Below are 17,072 nucleotides of genomic sequence, written 5' to 3'. Positions count from 1 at the left end.
GTCTAGCCCTGCAGTATGGTATTTATATCAAAATGCCTTTTGTTTTACCATTCTATTCCCTGGTCCAACAGAAAAAGTTTCTGCAAAGAGTAACAAAAAGAAGCAGAATACAATTGGCTGACAAAAGTTGTTTACAGTGTGCTCATGTGTCTGTTTTTGAAGGAGACCTCATTTTGTAGGTCATTATTCTTCTTCAAACCAGAGGGTATAGCATGTGTCTGAATAGGTATAGCATGTGTCTGAATACAAGTCCAGAGATCTCAAGGCTTAAATATTTCTACCGCCATGTTTCATTGTTGCTTTTATACCTTGGTGTTTCTCTTCTGTTTGTTTACTTGCATAAAACTTTCTGTTGCTTCCATCAATCTCAAAATTGGATGCATCAGTAAACTGGACTTACTGTAAAATACTGGTATGTCTTATCCCATCCCAAGCATTTGCCCATTTTCCCTTCTTTTGGAAGTGGTTTATAGAATAAACTCTGACCCTTCCCCTTCTTTGTGATACTATCTCACTGGCATAATGTGAATTAACAAGAAACTTGGTTAAATGAACCAGACATCTGAGTAGATCAGATCTACCTGAGAGTGTCATCTGCTTAACTAATACAACTTATGCAACCAGCCAATTCTAGTGCATGGTACCAAATGTGGCCTATATTATATATGCTAAATTAGCCATGAGCTAGTCCAGAGTATGTGAACACATTGTTGGCATCAAAAACTTTAATAAAATGTAACTGGAAGCAACACAGCCAGGCAAACTATTCCCACCATCTCCAGTAGCAAAACACTTCCAACTTTTACATTACCCAAACCTAAAAGACTGGGCAATTTGTCTTGTATAGCAGATCACATATGAGCAGACTTAGCAATACCCTTTTCAGAATTGGAAACCGTTAATTTTTTCAGATGAACAAGATGTTACATTTTTTTAATCAGTATTTTAAAGGGAACCTGTCGCTAGTTTCATGCTGCCTAATCCACAGGCTATATGGACCACTAATAGGTTTACTCTGAATGGCTGTGCAGCTTGTAACTTCTACCAGGAACAGGGCTCATAACATTTAGCGGTGCCTATTCCTGACTGACAGATCGCTCCCTTCTTGTGTACAGTGAGAGATCTGTCAGTCAAGGCGATTGGACTGCAATGATGGCTCAGAGCCCTGTCATGGTCAAAGTTACAGCAATGATTACTCTGAAACAGTGAATAATATAGATCATTGGGATTATCAAGCCTGTTGGTATCTCATGTTGCCTGTGGTTTTAGCAGCTTCAAACTAGCTATATAATTTCTCCAATAAAACATTATATGTGGGATATTGTTACTGTAATAAGAGACAAGAAAAAACCTTTATCGGTTTTAACCATCACATATGTGTATAAACCAAAGTTATTTTATAATACAACATTGCATTAAGGCTGTGCTCACGTGTCAGTATATCTGCATGGTAAATCTGTGTGGACATACTGCGGGTGAAGGCATAACCGCTCGGGAATGCCGTGTCTCATAGATAGCAATGCATTTTGTGTGGAATCAACAGAAAGAATGGATATTTCCATTCTTTTTGCAGACATCAGAATTTGAGTTTCCGTGGCAGATGATTCTGACACAGAAATTCTGCTATTCACAAAGCGCAGCAGAGTCTCATTAAAAACATTGGGACTCTGCTGCTGTGGAATTCCGCACAGAAATTCTGGCATGTGAACATGACCCTATAAGGTGAGCACTGAATGAATAAATCATAAAATAAAGAATATTAAAATTAAATCAAGTATACAACAATAATTCTTACAATGATTTTTTTTTTTTTTTTTTTTATATCTCAGTAAGCTTTTTCTGTACAAACCTAATTTATTAAAAAATTATATCAAAGCAATAAAAACAACTTCGGTAACCATAAAGAATATTTCTCTTTATTAAAATATGCTTTGTGCATCATCCAAATAAAATTTAGTTTATTAAAAGGCACGCACATAGCAAAAACAGCCAATAAAACAGCTACAATCCTACAATAAAACAGTGGTTGCAGCTTGCCAAGTCTAAATATCTAAATAAAAAAATATGAACAAAGTCTCTCATAATACATATTGTCAGACAGAACAAAGGCGTTTTTTTTTTTAAATAGCGGTATCCTCTATCCATAGGGGATCACTCAGACCCCTGTTGATTCCCAGAATGCTGTAACATTAGGGCCCTGAATGATTTGAGAGCACAGTGGTTGGCAATATCGAGAAAGTCTTTAGAGAATGAATGGAGCTGTGGCCGCACATGCGCAGCCTTCTCTATTCATTCAGTGCCCTTATGTTTGTTCATTCTAGAGAACAACAGCGATCTGAGTGGTCCCCTATACATGGGTAAAAGAAACTCCTTTCATTTTGTCTGACAATATTATTACATTTATAGCAGGGGTGACAATGAATGACACTAACAATAACTGTCTATAGCATTAAGGGATCATGTAAATCGCACATTGGCTCCTGATGAAGGACTCTTTAACACAGCATTTTGTGTTTGTGTTACATCCATTTTTTGCGGTCTGTAATACGGTGCTAATGTTTATCTACAGAGCTGTTCACATGGCCGTATAAAATACACTTAATATTTTAAAACCTTCTTTGTGGGTAGAATATCATTCCTTTATGGAAGTGTAATTCAATTTCTTGTCTAGGAGAATCGGCCCATCAGTATTTACTGTACAAAATACAGATGCAACACTGAAGAAATAGTGATAAAATACTGATGACTTGATGACTGATGACTTAGTCTGACATCTCCTGATCTGGAAGGGGCGTGTCCGAGGCAAGCACTAAGCCCGCCCTCATCCACCATGCATTCACTTTCTCCCTGAGTCTGCTGTGCTGGGTCTCTTTATCCAATCACTGCAGGCTTCTCTGTAACCCCCTCCTTTTTGTTTTCAGACAGCACAGGAATAAGTACGGAGGAGTACTAGTCCCACCCTCACTCACTGGACTTTTTCCCAGCCTGTTCTTCAGCTAGGACAAAAATTATGCTGCAGGCGGACTGGATTATGTTATGGATGGTATGAAAACCCCTATTGGTCTTTTTTTAAATAATTTATATAAAAAGAATATAAACATTTTTATGAAGTATATTAGAAAGGTTAATGTTTTGCAAGATATATCACATATAAAAAAAAAAATTAATCTGAAAGTGCTCATTTAAGAACAGAATAAAGTATCAATGGTCAATGGAAAACAAAAATCAACCAACTGAGGGCTGTATTCCAAAACATCGAAAACTCAGAAGTGTATATGGCAACCATGTGACTGTGTGCGCTACTGACAATGACTTAAAAAGTGTAAAATAAAAAAGTGTTTTAAAAATTATAGAATTTAGAATAGGCCTCTCCTATTTACCATTAAAAATATATATTTGGTTTCAACGTGTGCAGAATTGTCCAAACTATCAAAATATAGTGTTTATGATCCCACATGGTGAACAGCGTAAACATAATTACCAAAAGCCAGACCAAAAATGGTTCTAATAAAAACTTAAGCCCATGGTGAGTTAAAGGGGTCAGAATATGGCAACTTTGAAGGGGTACTCCCGTGGAAACCTTTTTTTTTTTTTTTTTTTTTTTTAAATCAACTGGTGCCAGAAAGTTAAACCAATTTGTAAATTACTTCTATTAAAAATGTTTAATCCTTCCAATACATTTCATGGGCTGTATACTACAGAGGAAATGCTTTTCTTTTTAGATTTCTCTGATGTCATGACCACAGTGCTCTCTGCTGACCTCTGCTGTCCATTTTAGGAACTGTCCAGAGCAGCATATGTTTGCTATGGGGATTTTCTCCTGCTCTGGACAGTTCCAAAAATGGACAGCAGAGGTCAGCAGAGAGCACTGTGTTCGTGAAATCAGAGAAATCCAAAAAGAAAAGCATTTCCTCTGTAGTATATAGCCCCTAAAAAGTACTGGAAGGATTAAGATGAGAGCCTGTGGGGGAAGATGAGCGCTCTGCTTTCAGTGGCTCTCACATCCTAGTGACATAGGAATATAGTCGGAATATAGATAAGGCAAGGGAGCTCATCGAGCCAGCTCCCCGCCTCAATGCACGCAGGAGTGCATTATGAATAAAAGTATTAACGAGCATACAGTGGGGCAAAAAAGTATTTAGTCAGCCACCAATTGTGCAAGTTCTTCCACTTAAAAAGATGAGAGAGGCCTGTCTTTTTCATTATAGGTATATACCTCAACTATGAGAGACATAATGAGAAAAAAAAATCCATAAAATCCCATTGTCTGATTTTTAAAGAATTTATTTGCAAATTATGGTGGAAAATAAGTATTTGGTCAATAACAAAAGTTCATCTCAATACTTTGTTATATATCCTTTGTTGGCAATGACAGAGGTCAAACGTTTTCTGTAAGTCTTCACAAGGTTTTCACACACTGTTGCTGGTATCTTGGCCCATTCCCCCATGCAGATCTCTTCTAGAGCAGTGATGTTTTGGGGCTGTTGCTGGGCAACGTGGACTTTCTACTCGCTCCAAAGGTTTTCTATGGGGTTGAGATCTGGAAACTGGCTAGGCCACTCCAGGACCTTGAAATGTTTCTTATGAAGCCACTCCTTCATTGCTGCCCGGGCAGTGTGTGTTTGGGATCATTGTCATGCTGAAAGACCCAGCCACGTTTCATCTTCAATGCCCTTGCTGAGGAAAGGAGGTTTTCACTCAAAATTTTAAGATACATGGCCCCATTCATTCTTTGCTTTACACAGATCAGTAGTCCTGGTCCCTTAGCAGAAGAACAGCCCCAAAGCATTCTTTCTCCTCCAAACCCGACGAGTTGAGTTTTTACCAAAATGTTCTACTTTGGTTTCATCTGACCATATGACACTCTCCCAATCCTCTTCTGAATCATCCAAATGCTCTCTAGCAAACTTCAGATGGGCCCGGACATGTAATGGCTTAAAGGGGTACTCCCGTGGAAAACTTTATTTATTAAATCAACTGGTGCCAGAAAGTTAAACAGATTTGTAAATCACTTCTTTAAAAAAAAATCTTAATCCTTCTAGTACTTTTTAGGGGCTGTATACTAAAGAGAAATCCAAAAAAGAAATGCATTTCCTCTGATTTCATGACCACAGTGCTCTCTGACCTCTGCTGTCCATTTTAGGAACTGTCAGTAGCAGGAGAAAATCCCCATAGCAAACATATGCTGCTATGGACAGTTCCTAAAATGGACAGCAGAGGTCAGCAGAGAGCACCGTGGTCATGACATCAGAGGAAATGCATTTCTTTTTTGTATTTCTCTTTAGTATACAGCCCCTAAAAAGTACTGGAAGGATTATGATTTTTTAATAGAAGTAATTTACTAATCTGTTTAACTTTCTGGTACCAGATGATTAAAAAAAAAAAGTTTTCCACGGGAGTACCCCTTTAACCTCTTAACCCCTTCACGACGAGCGACGTACATGTACGTCGCCGCGAAGTGTCACTTGGCGTGCGGCGACGTACATGTACGTCGCGGGGTTCCGGGAGCGCCGCGTCACCGGTAGCGGTGATCGGGCCGGGATGACTGCTGTTATCTAACAGCAGGCATCCCGGCACATCGCCGAGGGGGGTCCTGAGACCCCCCCCATGACCGCGATGCGTGCAAATCGCAGGTCAATTCAGACCTGCGATCTGCGCGATTCCGGGTCATACGGGTCACTGGTGACCCGGAAAATAAGAGGGATCGGGGGTGTCCGAGACACCCTCGATCCCCCTAAAGGGATAGGAGTTTGGTGGCAAGGGTACCACCCCTCCTTTCCCTGCTATTGGTCGGCCAAGCGACCGACCGATCGCAGACCGGGGGAGGGGGGGGTTAAAGTTCGGTTCCCCCGCTTTGCCCACCTATCGGTGTCCGGGCAAAACGGGGGAACCGTCCAGGGAAGGTCCGCGCCGAAGGTCCCTACCTGGATCCTGGATCCCCGTTTGCGATCCTCCCCCACGTGCGGCGGCGGCGGCGGCAGCAATACTTCCGGGTCCTGCTAGGTGAGTTGTTGCCTAGCAACATCCGGAGGGCCACAGTTTACAGTGGTCTCTAAACCGTGGCCCTCCAGATGTTGCAAAACTACAACTCCCAGCATGCTCAGAGAGCTGTTTGCTTTGTGGGCATGCTTGGACTTGTAGTTTTGCAATATTTAGAGGGGTTCAGGTTGTAGATCACTAAGTGGTCTCAAACTGTAGCCCTCCAGATGTTGCAAAACTACAACTCTCAGCATGCCCAGACAGCAGTTTGCTGTCTGGGCATGCTGCAAGTTGTAGTTTTGCAACATCTGGAGGGCCACAGTTTTAAGACCACTGGACAGTGATTTACAACCTGAACCCCTTTAAATCTTGCAAAACTACGACTCCCAGCATTCAGGAACAGCATAAGGATGTCTCTGCATGCAGGGAGTTGTACTTGCGTGCCTCCAGCCATTGCATAACTACATCTCCCAGCATGCCCTTCCGCAATCAGTACATGCTGGGAGTTGTAGTTTTGCAACAGCTGGAGACACACCCCGGTTGGAAAATACTGAGTTAGGTCATAGAACCTAACTCAAGGTTTTCCAGCCAGTGTGCCTCCAGCTGTTGCAAAACTACAACTCCCAGCATGCATGGTCTGTCAGTGCATGCTGGAAGTTGTAGTTTTGACCCCCCCCCCCCCCCCCCCTCCCATGTGAATGTACAGGCTACATTCACACTGGCGGCAGATTACAGTGAGTTCCCCGCTACAAATTTGAGCTGCGGCAAATTTTCCGCCGCAGCTCAAACTCCGATCGGGAGACTCAGTGTAATCCGCCGTCATTGTGAATGTAACCTAAAAACACTACACTGCACTAACATAAAATAAAGAGTAAAACACTACATATACACACGTACACTGCCCCCCCACCACCCCAATAAAAATGAAAAACGTATTGTACGGCAGTGTTTCTAAGATGGAGCCTCCAGCTGTTGCAAAACAAAAACTCCCAGCATTTCTGGACAGCAATTGACTGTCCAAGCATGCTAGGAGTTTAGCAACAGCTGGAGTCACCCTGTTTGGGAATCACTGGCGTAGAATACCCCTATGTCCACCCCTATGCAAATCCCTAATTCAGGCCTCAAATGCACATGGCGCTCTCACTTAGGAGCCCTGTCGTATTTCAAGGCAACAAGGTCACATATGGGGTATCGCTGTACTCGGGAGAAATTGCCTAACAAATTTTGGGGGGCTTTTTCTCCTTTTACCCCTTATGAAAAGGAACAGTTGGGGTCTACACCAGCATGTTAGTGTAAAAAAAATAAAAATTTATACACTAACATGCTGGTGTTCCCCTATACTTTTCATTTTCACAAGAGGTAAAAGGGAAAAACGCCCCCCAAGATTTGTAACGCAATTTCTCCCGAGTACGGAGATACCCCACATGTGGGCGCAAAGTGCTCTGGGGGCGCACAACAAGGCGCAGAAGGGAGAGTGCGCCATGTACATTTGAGGTGATTTGCACAGGGGTGGCTGATTGTTACAGCGGTTCTGGCAAACGCAAAAAAAAAAAACACACCCACATGTGACCCCATTTTGGAAACTACACCCCTCACGGAATGTAATAAGGGGTACAGTGAGAATTTACACCCCACAGGTGTCTGACGGATCTTTGGAACAGTGAAAAATTTTGCACAGCCCACTGTTCCAAAGATCTTTCAGACACCAGTGGGGGGTAAATGCTCACTGTACCCCTCATTACATTCTGTGAGGGGTCTAGTTTCCAAAATGGTATGCCATGTGGTTTTTTTCTGCTGTCCTGGCACCATAGGGGCTTCCTAAATGCGACATGCCCCCTGAGCAAAATTTGCTCTCAAAAAGCCAAATATGACGCCTTCTCTTCTGAGCATTGTAGTTCGCCCGCAGTGCACTTCAGGTCCACTTATGGGGTACCTCCATACTCAGAAGAGATGGGGTTACAAATTTTGGGGGGTCTTTTCTGCTATTAACCCTTGCAAAAATTTGAAATTTGGGGGAAAACCCACATTTTAGTGAAAATTATTTATTTTATTTTTTTGCATATGGAAAAGTCATGAAACACCTGTGGGGTATTAAGGCTCACTTTATCCCTTGTTACGTTCCTCAAGGGGTCTAGTTTCCAAAATGGTATGCCATGTGTTTTTTTTTTTTTTGCTGTCCTTGCACCATAGGGGCTTCCTAAATGCGACATGCCCCCCAAAAACCATTTCAGAAAAACGTACTCTCTAAAATCCCCTTGTCGCTCCTTCCCTTCTGAGCCCTCTACTGCGCCCGCCGAACACTTTACATAGACATATGAGGCATGTCCTTACTCGAGATAAATTGGGCTACTAATATAAGTATACATTTTCTCCTTTTACCCCTTGTAAAAATTCAAAAATTGGGTCTACAAGAACATGCGAGTGTAAAAAATGAAGATTTTGAATTTTCTCCTTCACTTTGCTGCTTTTCCTGTGAAACACCTAAAGGGTTAAAACATTTACTGAATGTCATTTTGAATACTTTGGGGGGTGCAGTTTTTATAATGGGGTCATTTATGTGGTATTTCTAATATGAAGACCCTTCAAATCCACTTCAAACCTGAACTGGTCCCTGAAAAAGTGTGAGTTTTAAAATTTTGTGAAAAATGTAAAAATTGCTGCTTAACTTTGAAGCCCTCCGTTGTCTTCCAAAAGTAAAATCTCGTCAATTTTATGATGCAATCATAAAATAGACATATTGTATATGTGAATCAAAAAAAATTTTGGGGGGAATATCCATTTTCCTTACAAGCAGAGAGCTTCAAAGTTAGAAAAATGCTAAATTTTCAATTTTTTCATCAAATTTTGGGATTTTTCACCAAGAAAGGATGCAAGTTACCATAAAAATTTACCACTATGTTAAAGTAGAATATGTCACCCCTCCTATCCCTGCTATTGGTGGTCTAGACCCGATAGGCGGGGCAGAACGGGGAAACAACAGAGGACCGGCGCCGGAGTCCACTTACCCTGCGGCCGAGGCTGCGGGCGATGATCGGCGGACGGCGATGTCGTGGAGCAGGCTCCCTGGATCCGACGGAAGCCGGTAAGTTGCCTAGCAACATCTGGAGGGCTGCAGTGGTCTCTATACTGTAGCACTCCAGATGTTGCAAATCTACAACTCCCAGCATGCCCATACAGCTGTTTGGGCATGCTGGGAGTTGTAGTTTTGCAACAGCTGGAGGGCTACAGTTTGAGACCACTATATGGTAGTCTCTGAAAAACTACAACTCCTAGCATGCCCACACAACTGTTTGCTGTCTGGGCAAGCTGGGATTTGTAGTTTTGCAGCATCTGGAGGGCCACAGTTTGCAGTGGTCTCTATACTGTAGCTCTCCAGATGTTGCAAAACTGCAAATCCCAGCATTCACAGACAGCAAACAGCTGTCTCGCCATGCTGGGAGTTGTAGTTGCGATCCCTCCAGCTGTTGCATAACTACACCTCCCAGCATGTAATTCGGTGATCAGTACATGCTGGGAGTTGTAGTTTTGCAACAGCTGGAGGCACACTGGTTGGAAAATATTGAGTTAGATAACAGAACCTAACTGAAGGTTTTCCAACCAGTGTGCCTCAAGCTGTTGCAAAAGTACAACTCCCAGCCTGCATGGTCTGTCAGTACATGCTGGGAGTTGTAGTTTTGAAATAGCTGGAGGTTTGTCCCCCCATGTGAACGTACAGGGTACATTCACACGGGCAGGCTTACAGTAAGTTTTCTGCTTCAAGTATGAGCTGCGGCAAATTTTTGGTTGCAGTGCAAACTCCTAGCAGGGAACTCACTGTAAATCTCCGCCAGTGCGAATGTACCCTAAAAACACTACACTACACTAACACATAATAAAGGGTAAAACACTACATATACACCCCCTTACACTGCCCCCCCCCCCCTCAATAAGAATGAAAAACGTATTGTACGGCAGTGTTTCCAAAACGGAGCCTCCAGCTGTTGCAAAACAACAACTCCCAGCATTTCTGGACAGCCACTGACTGTCCTGGCATGCTGGGAGTTTAGCAACAGCTGCAGGCACCCTGTTTGGGAATCACTGGTGTAGAATACCCCTATGTCCACCCCTATGCAATCCCTAATTTAGTCCTCAAATGTGCATGGCGCTCTCACTTCGGAGCCCTGTCGTATTTCAAGGAAACAGTTTAGGGCCACATATGGGGTATCGCGGTACTCGGGAGAAATTACACTACAAATTTTGGGGGGCTTTTTCTCCTTTTACCCCTTATGAAAAGGAAAAGTTGGGGTCTACACCAGCCTGTTAGTGTAAAAAAAAAAATGTTTACACTAACATGCTGGTGTTGACCTTTACTTTTTATTTTCACAAGCGGTAAAAGGGAAAAAAAGACCCCCAAAATTTGTAACGCAATTTCTCCTGAGTATGGAAATACCCCATATGTGGGCGTAAAATGCTCTGCGGGCGCACAACAAGGCTCAGGATTGAGAGTGCACTATGTACATTTGAAGCCTAAATTGGTGATTTGCACAGGGGTGGCTGATTTTACAGTGGTTCTGACATAAACGCAAAAAAATTAATACCGACATGTGACCCCATTTTGGAAACTGCACCCCTCTCGGAATGTAACAAGGGGTATAGTGAGCCTTAACACCCCACAGGTGTTTGACAAATTTTCGTTAAAGTTGGATGGGAAAATGAAAAAAATTATTTTTTTTCACAAAAATGCTGGTGTTACTCTAAATTTTTAATTTTCACAAGGGCAAATAGGAAAAAAGCCCCCCAAAATTTGTAACCCCATTTCTTCTGAGTAAGAAAATACCCCAAATGTGGATGTAAAGTGCTCGGCGGGCGAACTACAATGCTCAGAAGAGAGGGAGCGCCATTGGGATTTTGAAGAGAAAATGTGTCCGGAATTGAAGGCCACGTGTGTTTACAAAGCCCCCATAGTGCCAGAACAATGGACCCCCCAATATGTGAACCCATTTTGGAAACTACACCCCTCACGTAATGTAATAAGGTGTACAGTGAGCATTTACACCCCACAGGTGTCTGACAGATTTTTGGAACAGTGGTCCGTGAAAATGAAAAATGTCATTTTTCATTTGCTCAACCCACTGTTCCAAAGATCTGTCAAATTCCAGTGGGGTGTAAATACTCACTTCACCCCTTATTAAATTCTGTGAGGGGAGTAGTTTCCAAAATGGGGGTCACGTGAGGGGGGGGGGTGTCCACTGTTCTGGCACCACGGGGGGCTTTGTAAACGCACATGGCCCCTGACTACCATTCCAAACAAATTCACTCTTCAAAAGCTCAATGGCGCTCCTCCTCTTCTGAGCATTGTAGTTCGACCGCAGGGCACCTGATGTCCACTTATGGGGTATTTCCATACTCAGAAGAGATGGGGTTACAAATTTTGGGGGGTATTTTCTGCTATTAACCCTTGCAAAAATGTAAAATTTGGGGGGGAAACACACATTTTTGTGATTTTTTTTTTTTTTTTTTTTTTACATATGCAATAGTTGTGAAACCCCTGCGGGGTATTAAGGCTCACTTTATTCCTTGTTACAATCCTCAAGGGGTCTAGTTTCCAAAATGGTATGCTATGTGTTTTTTTTTTGCTGTTCTGGCACCATAGGGGCTTCCTAAATGCGACATGCCCCCTGACCAAAATTTGCTCTCAAAAAGCCAAATATGACGACTCCTCTTCTGAGCATTGTAGTTCGCCCGTAGTGCACTTCAGGTCAACTTATGGGGTACCTCCATACTCAGAAAAGATGGGGTTACAAATTTTGGGGGGTATTTTCTGCTATTAACCCTTGCAAAAATGTGAAATTTGGGGGGAAACACACATTTTAGTTACTTTTTTATTTTTTTTTAACATATGCAAAATTCGGGAAACACCTGTGGGGTATTAAGGCTCACTTTATTCCTTGTTACTTCCTCAAGGGGTCTAGTTTCCAAAATGGTATGTCATGTGTTTTTTTTTTTCTGTTCTGGCACCATAGGGGCTTCCTAAATGCAACATGCCCCCCAAAAACCATTTCAGAAAAACGTACTCTCCAAAATCCCCTTGTCGCTCCTTCGCTTCTGAGCCCTCTACTGCGCCCGCCGAACACTTTACATAGACATATGAGGTATGTGCTTACTCGAGAGAAATTGGGCTACAAATACAAGTATACATTTTCTCCTTTTACCCCTTGTAAAAATTAAAAAATTGGGTCTACAAGAATATGCAAGTGTAAAAAATGAAGATTGTGAATTTTCTCCTTCACTTTGCTGCTATTCCTGTGAAACACCTAAAGGGTTAACATACTGACTGAATGTCATTTTGAATACTTTGGGGGGTGCAGTTTTTATAATGGGGTCTTTTATGGGGTATTTCTAATAGGAAGACCCTTCAAATCCACTTCAAACCTGAAATGGTCCCTGAAAAATAGTAAGTTTGGAAATTTTGTGAAAAATTGGAAAATTGCTGCTGAACTTTGAAGCCCTCTGAAGTCTTCCAAAAGTAAAAACTTGTCAATTTTATGATGCAAACATAAAGTAGACATATTGGAAATGTGAATAAAAAATGTTTTTTATTTGGAATATCCATTTTCCTTACAAGCAGAGAGCTTCAAAGTTAGGAAAATGCAAAATTTTCAATTTTTTCATCAAATTTTGGAATTTTTCACCAAGAAAGATTGCAAGTTACCACAAAAATTTACCACCATGCTAAAGTAGAATATGTCAAGAAAAAACAATCTCGGAATCAGAATGATAACTAAAAGCATTCCAGAGTTATTAATGTTTAAAGTGACAGTGGTCAGATGTTCAAAAAATGCTCTGGTCCTAAGGTGAAAAATGGCCCGGTCCTTAAGGGGTTAAGCTGGGGGACAGCCGGCATAGTGTGTTACTGATGGTAGCCTTTGTAACTTTGGTCCCAGCTCTCTGCAGGTCATTCACTAGGTCCCCCCATGTGGTTCTGGGATTTTTGCTCACCGTTCTTGTGGTCATTTTGACACCACTTGGTGAGATCTTGCATGGAGCCCCAGATTGAGGGAAATTATCAGTGGTCTTTTATGTCTTCCATTTTCTAATTGCTTCCACAGTTGATTTCTTCACACCAAGCTGCTTGCCTATTGCAGATTCAGTCTTCCCAGCCTGGTGGAGGTCTACAATTTTGTTTCTGGTGTCCTTCGACAGCTGTTTGGTCATGGCCATAGTGGAGTTTGGAGTGTGAGTGTTTGAGGTTGTGGACAGGTGTTTTTTTTACACTGATAACAAGTTCAAACAGGAGCCATTAATACAGGTAACAAGTGGAGGACAGAGGAGACTCTTAAAGAAGATGTTACAGGTCTTTGAGAGCTAGAAATCTTGCTTGCTTGTAGGTGACCAAATATTATTTTCCACCATAATTTGCAAATAAATTCTTTAAGAATCAGACAATGGGATTTTATAGATTTATTTTTCTCATTCGGTCTCTCATAGTTGAGGTATACCTATGATGAAAATTACAGGCCTCTCATCATTTTAAGTGGGAGAACTTGCAAAATTGGTGGCTGACTAAACACTTTTTTGCCCCACTCTAACTCAATAGAAATGGATGCAAAAAAAGGTGCGCACCTAGAGTAGTTGATCAAAAGTGTATGATGGCACCTTACCTAGGCTTGTTATGCTGAGAGCATAATATTTGCAAGCGCATTATATGCTGTAAGCTGTTACCAGGTCCCTCCAGTGTCCAACGGTTAGGACACCGGTATCAGAGCGAAGAGATACCTCCAAGGCACAGAAGACGGACCTCTCATGGTGCGCTCAGCAAGGATAGTTCAAACTTGGTAAAAGGTATGTTTATTGAAGAAACATGCACAGGACTAGCATAACTCTCAGCACATAAACCATGGATTAAAGTAAGTGACCCCTTATTTTACAGCTATTCACCCACACTATAATCCAGTGTATTGGGTTAAGTGCGGGTGCACCAGCTCTCAGATTCTCTTTAAGGGGTAAAACTTACTACAAAATGCAACAGTAGTTTTGACTTGGGTTTCCACCTGTTCTGTTTTTCATCTGTTCGTGAGCAATACAGCACTTGTTAGCTGGACACTCGATTCCAAGTAGTCATATTATTTTAGGCCGGGTTTACACAATGTTTGGTGTTTTAAATTTTTTTTTTTTTTTTTTTTTTTTTTTTTTTTAAGAATACCATAGTAGTCTGTGCTATTGTGTCCAGCAAATAGCACCCATTTAAATAGGCACTCTCATTAAAACAAATGTTTTGCTATTGCACTCCTTTCTAATCTAGAGTTTAAAATAGCTGTGCTTAAAATAGCTGTTTGTGTTTAAAATAGCTGCCACTAGGTGTCTCCCTACTTGTCCAGAGCACATTTTCCCCCATCTTTAGCACAAACTTTGGACTCCTGCTGGCCTGGCAGATGTTCAAAAAAAGGAAATACTGAGGGCAGTGTGTGCAGCCTTAACCAATCATAGCTCATCTCACACACTGAACTGCTCTGGGCTGTGTGTAGCATAGTGAGGGAGGACGTTCTTCCCTGTATGACTTCAGGTGATGTCACACCTGCTGAGTAACGCCCCTTTCCAATCTGTGAATCTGACTGAGACTGAGCAGACAATACAGAGCAATATCAAGGTAGAAAACTAATAAAAATAAAGGCAGGAGGCGATTTATCTTGATGGGGGACAGTGAATTGGGAGGATTATAAAATTTAACAAGATCATGACAGGTACTCTTTAACTTATACCTTTATTTTTCCTTTTTAAGATTATTTATTTAATGTGTTATTTTAATTTAAACACAAACTAAAGGCCCTATGAGATGGCCTGACCTGCCCTGTAAATAAATGCTGATCTCTTAGATCGTCACTCATTTACAGAGGTGGGCCACATGAATGGTCACTGGATTGTTGTGTGTCTCCTTGCGGTAATCAGCTGTTGGCTGCATATCCCCTATTACACAGGAAGATGTGCGGCCAAGGGCTGATCAGTTTTCAGTGTGTCAAAATGATTTAAACCTTAATGGTCTATTCACACGTACAGTATTCTGCGCAGAATACTGTACGTGAAAATAGACCCTAAGAGTATGTTCACACATGCAGAATCCTGTGCAAATTTTAATGTAAACTAAATGACTGAGCACAGCTTCTCATATGCTTCTCAAATTTGCGCAGGATCCTGCATGTGTGAACGTACCCTTAATGCTTGCTCTTTCATCGGCTGATCACTACCCTTCATACACAGCGCAATATCAGCCTGTTTGGCCTATAATCGGCCCGTGTAATAGTGCCTTTAGAATATTTGTGGAGTCTTCTGTGTCACAAAGCTTCTAGTGCAGGGTTGACAAAGCATTATAGACTTTGGGAGCAGGGCACATCACTCCAGCAATTAGTGTTTTTTTTCTTGAATGGCAAGGCAATAAAAACATATGGGGAAATTCATCATTTATGGTCTACCCTTTGTGTAGGTTTAGAACCAGGGCTTAAGTCCTGCAGGAACGCATGGGAACTTAGTCCTGCAGGGCCAGCCCTTGAGTAAATCTTGGGTGAATTCCCACACTTTTTTTTGCCAGGACTTGACCTCTGTTTAGAACACAAATGTCGCAGTGAATTTGACATGCGTGGGACAAATTTATTCAATGTCTCGCGGCACGTGATAAATTTGTCACATGGCCAAATCACCTCAGCATGGTGCTAGTTCAGATGCTTTTGTAGGACTGGTGGGTGTAAGTCTGAATTAGGTTGGATTTACACCACATTTTTGCAATACAGTTCCCGTATCAGGTTTTTGATATAAAACGGATTCCTTAAAACCTGACCTGTTGAAAACCCCATATACAGTTTGAAAAATGATGTCCGGTTGCATCAGTTTTTTAAGAAAAAAATTTATACGTTTTTAACTCCATTATGAATAAAGTTTCACTTGTTTTGATTGAAATTCCAAGGAAAATACTGTGCAAAGTCAAAAACCGTATGGTGAAAACAGGATGGAACCGTAGCACATAGGTTTCTGTACGGTTCCCATTGAGTCTCTTGTTAAAAAAAAAATAGTATACGTTTCAGTACGGTTTTTCACCCGGACCAAAAACCGTGGTAGGCTATGGTTTTGGGTACGGGAAAAAAAAAAACTGACAAAACCGTAGAGGATGCAAAACGGACACAACCGGATGCATTGTTTGGCATACAGTTTTCAATGGAGAGTGAATGCATACGGTTTTCAATACGGTTCCCTATATGGTTTTCAAATTGAAAATGTATACGGGAACTGTGTGGCAAAAACGTAGTGTGAACCCAGCCTTACTGTGTAAAAGAGGTCATGTGCGAAAAATTTGTGACTTTTTGCTAAAAGTTGCAATTGAAAAATCACTAACCACTGCAAAAACTGTTCTAAAGCAGTCCACATAGTGATTATGGTTCTAAAATGCTCTAAGTAAATAGTCGCAGAAAAGTCGCACGAAAACTGGTTGCGACAATTTATGCAACAAAAAAATCAAGGTAAGCAGTTTGATGAATTCCCTCTATTGAGTTTAATAGAACTGGGAACTTAAAAAGGTGGGTGAGTGCATTGGCTACTTGGGTTTTGTTCAGCAGTGGTCTAGGGCAGCTATAGTAAAACAATAGCTAAGTACATTGACTATAAATACTTATATATTTGGTAAACTATAATGATAACCGTACACAGAAGTAGCCCTTATTATAGTAATCCATACAATCCTCCTCTCCAATGGTGACCCGACAGACCCAGAGGCGAGACATCTACTGATTTAACAGTCAGCACTGTGTATTGTTGATAAATATCAATGATTGAAATAGGACTGACCTTGCTGCTCTATCTCCCATTGGTTTCTTATGTGCCTTCATTTGTGCATGCGTTCCCACCGCTACAAGATACGTCTCAAAAAATCTTTTTACGGGGTACTCCACTGCCCCAGCGTTTGGAACATTTTGTTAAGAACGCTGGGTGCGGGGGTCGTGACATCACGGCCACGCCCCTCATGATGCGACACCAAGCCCCCTCAATGCAAGTCTATGGGAGAGGGCGTGGCGGACACCATGCCCTCTCCCATAGACTTGCATTGAGATGGCATGATGTCACGGGGCGTG

At 41.7% G+C, this 17,072-nt stretch overlaps 1 protein-coding gene across 4 annotated transcripts in view; it reads left to right on the top strand.

Moving 5' to 3' along the window:
* Positions 1-17,072, top strand: part of TSPAN4 (tetraspanin 4) — a 719,066-nt gene that overhangs the window by 141,025 nt on the left and 560,969 nt on the right. The window lies entirely within an intron of this gene.

This window comes from Hyla sarda, chromosome 6 (genome assembly GCF_029499605.1).
Source record: "Hyla sarda isolate aHylSar1 chromosome 6, aHylSar1.hap1, whole genome shotgun sequence".
Classification (NCBI taxonomy): Eukaryota; Metazoa; Chordata; class Amphibia; order Anura; family Hylidae; genus Hyla; species Hyla sarda.
Note: the sequence above shows the minus strand (reverse complement) of the source record. Positions and strands in the feature narration are given on the sequence as shown.